Source organism: Bombus huntii, chromosome 1, assembly GCF_024542735.1.
Source record: "Bombus huntii isolate Logan2020A chromosome 1, iyBomHunt1.1, whole genome shotgun sequence".
Lineage (NCBI taxonomy): Eukaryota > Metazoa > Arthropoda > Insecta > Hymenoptera > Apidae > Bombus > Bombus huntii.
Genome location: NC_066238.1, coordinates 13,637,883 through 13,646,394, shown reverse-complemented (window position 1 = coordinate 13,646,394; position 8,512 = coordinate 13,637,883). Strand labels below are relative to the sequence as shown.

At 33.2% G+C, this 8,512-nt stretch overlaps 1 long non-coding RNA gene across 2 annotated transcripts; it reads left to right on the top strand.

Moving 5' to 3' along the window:
* The first annotated feature begins 40 nt into the window (after nt 1-40).
* Nucleotides 41-8,433, top strand: LOC126864323 (uncharacterized). 2 transcript variants are annotated; one of them, XR_007689118.1, is made up of 11 exons: nt 41-657; nt 744-1,776; nt 1,859-1,935; nt 2,047-2,172; nt 2,243-2,589; nt 2,683-2,951; nt 3,040-3,336; nt 3,427-4,363; nt 4,442-7,242; nt 7,452-7,721; nt 8,027-8,432. It is a non-coding gene; the product is annotated as an uncharacterized LOC126864323 (long non-coding RNA). The 2 variants fall into 2 exon arrangements; XR_007689117.1 differs by having other exon boundaries at nt 2,673-2,951; nt 3,427-7,242; nt 8,027-8,433.
* The last annotated feature ends 79 nt before the right edge of the window (nt 8,434-8,512 follow it).

The window sequence follows — 8,512 nt, the reverse complement described above, 5'->3', positions numbered from 1 at the left end:
TTTTTTGTGTATTTACCTGCACACGTGGATACACTCGATGATGCGGGAACCTCTATGATACAGCAAGAATGTAATATAGGTTAAGCATCAAAGTTGATATGCTTCAACGTCAACGAGTAAATTGACATAAACATGAGGGAATAATTGAAAGTCGCAATCAATGTTGCATGTGATACACTATTGGATAATTTGAGATTATTTTTGCCATATATGTGCCTACATATTATATGTATATTGAATCAGCTAATAATTTTATTATTAATTCGAAATTAATGCCACGCTATAGATCAATATACACTTTTGGTAATTTTTTTAACTTGGAGAAATTTTTAATGAAGAATTCTAAACTAATTTCTCTTTCAAATTCTTAGGTTTTAAAGAGAACTTTATTTATATTATTATATTAAGCATTTATCCAACTGCTGGACTCCACTATAATTAGTGAGTGTTTTGTCCAAGATCTCCTAGTATGGACTCTTCAGTAAGGCTCTCACCTAACAGACCTATACCTTAGACATAATGAGAGAAGAGAGGAACTATAATTAGTGTCAGTGCATCAATCGGTAATGTTAATTGATATTAAAGATCTTACTATATTATGAAAGTTACTATAATACTACAGGCGAATAAAAGGAAAAAGATGAAACTGATTGATAAGTAAGTCTATTAAGATTATTTGGTCAAAGTGACAATGAATATTATGTCTATAGTTCTTAATTATAAAAACGATCCTATTATTTCAGATAGTATAGTTGAATTAATTAATAATTGTTGTCTAGAAGTATCGAATGAGGAAACATAGGTGGATGCAACATGTTGGTAGTGAGTAAAAAGACAAATGACATATCGTTTGGTGATGTATATGAGCAGTCATCAATACAATTAGTGAAATGACTTAACCTCATATAATTTTTTTCAACAATATGACTGGGCCAACGTTCTGTAGTCCATGAAACAACACTGATTGTTAGCCAGCGAAGTCGTGAAGTTTTTGATATGCCGTATGTCGAAAAGAGAAAGATGCTTCTCGGAGAGGGAATCATATCGCCTCGTTATATTATGGCAGCGATTCCAAACGAAACACATCTCTGTTCATATTTTCGACTCCTGTTTCTTTCTGTCATAGGTTAATGTCAGATTTCACACATCTAAACCTTACTAGAGAAATGCTCTTTAAAATTGAGGAAAACCTCATCAAAATATGTCCTATAGTTCTTGAGATTAGCTCGAACTCGGAACATACAGACGCTTGCCGAGTACTTGATTTTATACTATGTCTAGATTGAATACAAACGAATATTTATTATATTCTCTCTCATGCAACGTTTGTGTAGTGTACATGAAGAGAAAAGCACTTCAGTTTGCACCCAAAACACGGTTTTAAGCAATTGCTTCTTAACTTGCTGCGCTGCATGTTTCTTTTTGTAGCGTACAATTTCAAGGAAACCGTCGCTGTATAATTGGTCGCCTTGTACTTTATATCTGTCCACTTTAATAGTTTTTTCTGCGCGATGAGATGCGCTATAGGGGACAGTGTGTCCTCGCGTAGCAATGTCGTTGTGTTATGGTTTCCCCCTTGCTCTTTGAGATCTCAAGCACAGTGAACCGTAGTTCCTGGTTTTGTCCACTAAATCGTGCACTACCGGCGCTTAAGCTCTGAAAGCCCCTCTTTTGACGCTAGAGGGATTCTACTTGCTACTGGGAATCCTTCTGTATCCCCTTGGGGATATGTATTGCGCTCTGTTGAGATGAGGGAAATTGAGGAAACAAAATCCAGTAATAAAAACAGACTTTTCAAGTGTGTTATCTATTATCCTATCTTCTACTTTATGACTGCAAATTTATTATTTAATTGCAGATAAAAATAATTTCATAAAAGGATACGTATGTAAGGATAGTAACCCTAAGAATTGGCCATAAAATGATCTTAATACGGTATTTATTCTATCTTAATTTTCTTCTAACTTTTATCCAACCTCGGTAATTCTGCTACTCTGTATCAAACATTTATCAAACAAGCTAAGATTCCAATTTCCTCATTTTCAGAACTACGATTCCCTTTAGATCTTGCAGTTAAGATCACAGGACGATCATTCACCCGCACCTTCGCAGGATATGCTTCCAAAGCTGTATTTTATACCAGGATGGAAACGCGATATTTGGAAACGCGACGTAATGTGATGTTTATCGACAGCGTGGTCGCGCGCGTATTCCCCATTAACATTCCGTATGAAATCCGTAGGTAGATAAGTGGAATGCCCTGTACAGAGACGCGTTTGCATACACGCCGGTGTATATCTAGATGCTACATGCATCTGCGCCCGTCCGTTGAACGTGCATGCACGCGAGTTTAACGAGCGCAGCAAAGGCTGGCGCCAAACGGCGATCCTAACATCGGCCAACCGATTCGCGATCTCTGCCTTCTACGATAATCCTCTGCGATGGCATACTGTTGTCCGCTATGGAAACGTGATCGAGCATGATCGAGCCTCGTGCTTACAGCCTATCCTAATAGATATCATAATGAACGTACAAAGTCGGGCAAATACTGGCGTTGCATAGGTCTGGAGAATGGGAATATTGTGATAGGTATATTACTACAGAATTATACATCATATCTTTTATAGGAAATATTTTTGATAGCTGTGAGTGTTAATTATTAATGTGGAAAGTATTTTTAAGGTCTAAAGGAAATTTCTATCGTTGGTACTGAAAATGATTTACATATACCTGAAATTTTGAGAAAAACTGGCTATTATTAAATACAGAAGTGACAGTAGAGAGAAGGAAACGGTACGTGTAAGGGGCCACGAGACTATTTTTCACTCATGAATGAAGCGATGCGAACGTAAAAGTACTTTATCCATCATATTCGTTATCAAGGACATGACAATGCACAGAGTATTTTTACCACAGAATTTCCAGCTCTGAGAGTATCCTACAATCCCTAGGTAACTCTAAAAATTCATTTTAATTTCCTGAAAAACTAAATTCTATTAAAGTCCATAACATAAAATTCTTATAAAATTCAATTCAAAGTGTTCCAGCGCGTATCACGAGTGGCTCTTTCGAAGATTATAATTGTTACACACAAAACAAATGTGACTCCTTGAATAGCGCTGACTGAATAATTTTGATAAGCCTATATATGCATAGATAGGGCAAGCAACGCTTTGTAAGAATGCGTTCTAATCGTAAATGCGTTCAGCAACCGGTGACCCAGAATGTTAATACTTTCTCCTTCCTTAAGTATTCTTTTGTTCTTCGTTCAAATGCACCTGTATTGTTCCCGCAACACACAACTGTTCCGTGACAAAGCGATAACGGGTCACGAAGGTAATAACCCCGCTTTTTTTTCCTTTACTTTCTGCCCTCAAATTCGTTCGATGAATAGAACCAGGCATCTATGAAATATTTTTATGACAGGTTCCAATACAATGTTCAGAGGAGAATACTACCTACATAAGTAAACACGTACGAACAGTCGCTGGTGGACTATCGAATTGAACTCCGAAAATAAAACGATACGTGGCTAAGTAGGCTGGAAGAGAAAATTTGTTTCTCCTCCTATTTTTTTTTAAAGCTATTCGAAACGTAACATGTTCAAAATGGAAATATAATAGTGATCAATCAGCTACGTCAGAATTAAAATGATTGATGCGTTGGATATTTAAAGTCGTGTGTGGCAAATAATACTTTTTTTGGAATATGTTCATCGATAGAGAATTTTGATATTATATAATTTTATGTATATTAGTGTTATTAATAGATAGTATAATTCAATAATGCTACAATGTTATTAGTAATAGTATAAGATACTTAAAGCTTTTTAGAATCTTGGTAAGTATAGAATTTTATGTCTATGATAGGCTTTCAATTTTTAAAGTTTGGTAAACTTCAACATTTATCAAAATTTGAAAATTTCAAATATAAATATAGGTATAATGAATGTAAATATAGTTCAAGTATAGATAGATACGATATTCATGAAGTCTAACTTCAATAATGTTTGAAATGAAAAGATTATGTCCATCTAAAAATAGTTAAGTTACACAGATTAAGGAACCTGTTACAATTATTATAAAAAAAAATTAATTATTAAATAGCTGATAGCACAGATAACAAAAGAATCTGTTTAGAATTGCAATAAGACAAAATGGTCTTCGAAATAAGATCTTTAATTAGAGATAAAGTACTCGCGTGTAATACAAAGCTCGTTCTAAGCTAAATAGCGAAACGTAATTAGAAAAAAATTATGCTTGTGGTAATGGTACATTAGAATTGCTATTTCATTACAATAAGGAACCTTGAGCCATGATGGTTAAGTATTGAAACTAGAACGATTGTTTCTTTTTTTTCTTTGGTAAGACTAACTCCAATAATCCCTTGATTTACTGCATCTTATAATCTTGTTAGTTAATTAGCATTTTCTTATTTACAGCATGTATAGAGAAACAAATTACGTAAACTTACGTAAAGATAACAGGATATGAAGTGTAACAGGATTATCTTATCGAATGAAAATATAAATTTGTTCAGCGAAGAAATGATAAAGCTATAATCGTGAAAGCGTATGAAGACGGGAGAGAGATGCAATAAAACGCGATTTTCTGAGATGATGTTGGGAAAAAAGCACGCAAGATCGTGCGACCACAATATTACCACACTGTGGAGATTACATTCGAGCAGGGAGACACCAGATCTTCATCGATGTCGTTGCGAAATCTCTAATCGAAGGAAGTCATCATAGACTTGAACCGTGCCGGAAGCCTTGGAATTCGGAAGTCTATGAAATTTCATCAATATAATTTTTTACATATTAACAATATTTAGTTTTTTACGAAACTCTTCTATCTTTCTTCATATAAGTTTTAATATTCCTTTTTCACTTACATGACGTTCTTTATGTATTTATAAATATGCATCATACAATTTTTATATGTTTTTAAGTCTTTTTGATAGATATTTTAATTTATCTTAAAACTTGTTTGTTATATCCTTTGGTATAGATATTCCTAACTTCATACATTCCATTTATTGGGTTAGCAATTAAGTGATTACGGATTTTATCATTAGGTGGTATTGACGGTTTGTCAATACTATGATATATTTTTTCTAAAATTTGGAATTCTGAAATCTTGTATATATTTTCAGAAATTCACCTAAACGCTAGAATTTCTAATTATTTATTTAAGAATTCATTTGAAAATTAAAAAAAATTGTTTAAATGCCAATGTCTTCTTTGATGCTACAAAATTTCTCTTTGTAAAATTTTCTATCATCAATATACACCATTAAAAAGAAATTTCCGCTCTGTAAGAATTATACTTCTACATACATACATAACGTTATCAATTTAAGCTCTTAGAAATACTACAAAATACGGTCGCACGAAGTGTTCACCTAATACCAGTAACCTTGGATTAAATCTATTTTAGGTGGACAACGAAAACTCCTGTGTGCAACTTAAACCTTATCGTCACATAGCCAATCACCTCCTCCTCGTGATATCTTAATTCCACGGAATTGAGATTCGAGTCAAATGCAACAAAGATGACCATCTCAGATTAAAATTTATGCGCGTCTGACTTCTCGCGGACCAGCAGAAGAAAATTCATTGACCTTATTACTGGAATGGTGGTCATTTGCATGCAAGTAAAGGCATGAATAAAATTACTGATATTTGTCATATACGAAAATATTATATGCTAATCATTCATTGGATTATTTATAACAATTATTAACAACGTGTTCAGTATCGCGTGTTTCTCATGTAATTCAAACTTTTTATTCAAGCTTTTGTTTTCAATGCGTATAACGTAAGTGGTGATGTGAATTACATACGCATATATGCATAGTAAACGCGATATACTAAACACGACATGCATAGTAAAGCAAACTCAGCCTGTAAACATCAAAACTACATGTCAACAACTAAGTCATAGATCATATACTAGAAAAATTAAAATCAAAGGTACATGAAAAAATGTACAGCGCAAGGGGGAAAAGACTTTTATGCAAATATTTTTCAAAAAATTGCTCAAACCTCCAAAAATGCACTGTTGTGAATATATAAGTTAAACAAAAATTATGAATCGGTTATTTCTCATTGTCATAGTTCTAATGTCAATATTTTAATTGTACATTCTTGCATCTTAATCTTCTTTTTCGAAATGCATAAAGATCTGAAATTTACAGAACTCTATTTATAGCTTACACGCAAATTATCGAAATGGTATCTAGCGATTTATAAAATCATTTGAATAATCATACGCGTTAGCGTATAATTTGTAATCTTGACTGAGGTTTCGAGTCCTTACCTTCTTAGTTTCTATCGATTCGCTCAGATACCCGGGAACATGTAACTGTTGACGATTAATTTGTTTTACAACAGTATGTTGTGAAAGCCAGTAAAACAACTTACTCGAATCCCCCAGAAGCCAGTATCGTTGGAACAATTTCGCGAATTGTCTTGTCGGAAGTGGAGCAGCACGTTTAACGATTAATTTTCATCAAAACGTTACGTGGATCTTAATGGCGACCGTTTATGGTCATTATATCAAAACGATCTAACCATGATTGATACCAGCACCAGCGATGGCAGCTGTATCTGATTTGGACGTTCTTCTAATAAGACCCGACAAAATCATCCTCTTGGACCCGGATAAACAGGCCACGTTGGATATTCTCGCATTAATATCAATTTCTTCGATGCCACGATATTCAGAGAAGATAGCCAAAGTCGTCTTATTGATTCTTGTTCCTCTAGCGTTGACATTTCTTGCTGGAGATCAATCCGATTACGCCAATAGTTGGAACAGCTTCTTCTTCACGAGATGTCCTTATGAATCGGCTCTTATGGTTGGTAGATAGTTTGACGTCTGTAAATGAACGGATAATGAATGAAGAAAGCTTGTTAAAAAAGATTTAACAAATGGAACAAATTTTTTATTATAGTTTTGCACAACAATTAATGAAGTATTTAATAGGTATAAATAGCTTGTTTGAAAGGTAATGGTATTGTCAGTACAGTGTATATTTCTTGCAAGTTATCTCTATCACTTTCTTTAATTAAATAAATTTTCTGCATACCAGGTTGGTAACGCTAATTTTCTGCATACCAGTTGAGCTCTTGGGAACAGAAGTAGAACCCAAGGAAGATAGTAGGAAGGAAGACAGAAAAAGAAAACAGAAAGGAATTAGGTCATTCCTGTTCCAATCCTGAAATCAGCAAGTATAAAGGTACACTTTACACTTTGTGCTTCTCACTTACTCTGCCTTCTCCAGTCTTCTTTTTTCTTGAAGTTTATTTCATTCTATTATTAATTAGTCACTCTATTTATAATTTAAATTAAATTACTTCTTCTTTATGTTTTGTCTTTGAACCTTTATCTTTGAGTGTAATTCGTTAATTGCATATAACTATTTACTTCTTCATATATGTTTTTTAGATTGAAAAATGGTTATGAAGAGTAACGTGAACGATATTCCTTCAGCGAAACAGAATCCACTATTTTCATTTCTAAAAACTATTACCACTCGATTGTTTATCGATAAAAAAATCGCTGACGCCCTTGGGTTGATTTGGATGTTTCGCACGATGCTCACGTATTTCATATTTCCCTGCCTATTTTTTGCAAACGTGACGATTTTAATTAACACTGAGACACTAATGAAGCTTAAATGACCCGTCAACTAATTGCCGATATTTATTATCTTCGGTAATAATATGTACAATTATCTGCAACATGTAGCTTTGAGTATACAGATTTTTAATAAATTTTAATTTCTCATAAAAGAGAACGAACACATTTTATAAAAAATTGTTTAAGTAATATTTATTGGAAATATTTAATTAAATGATAGTCAAAAATGCTATGACTCAAAAACGTCGCTGAGCAACAATCATATAGAATGTCGATAATGAAAAAATATCTGTCGATACTGATACTATTGCAGATGGTACATTGATGCTTAATTGATTATGCGAATCTATTTCACTTCTTCATCTTCTTTCATTTGACAGCAGGCAGGAAGCCAGAGATTCAAACCTTTCTCTCGAGCCTGCGACGAGTGGTCGATTTCACTGGTTTCCCTTCTGTCTCACGCGTTTGTTCATGTTCTTCGCGTTATGAAGCATCAGTGATCTACCACGATGACCAGAAATAAAATTATCGATAAGAAAACAAAGATGTCTTTCACCGTACTGTTTAAACAAGATGGATATAATAAAACAAAATATCTTCTTATGTTCAAAATCGTTGTATGACCTTCGTTTTATTGATATTATATTTTGTTTTCACGATATTATATTTTATATCTCATTTTTATATGTCCAATGGTACCGTATTTATAATTGTCATAAGATAATCGTTATTAATATTATGAAATAAAATTTTATGCAAGCATTATCTTTCATCTAATAGTAAGATTTTCAAAGATATATCTCTTTTTCTAATATGTTAACCTTTTGTATTAAAAAATATTACTATAAAATATACTTATGTATAAT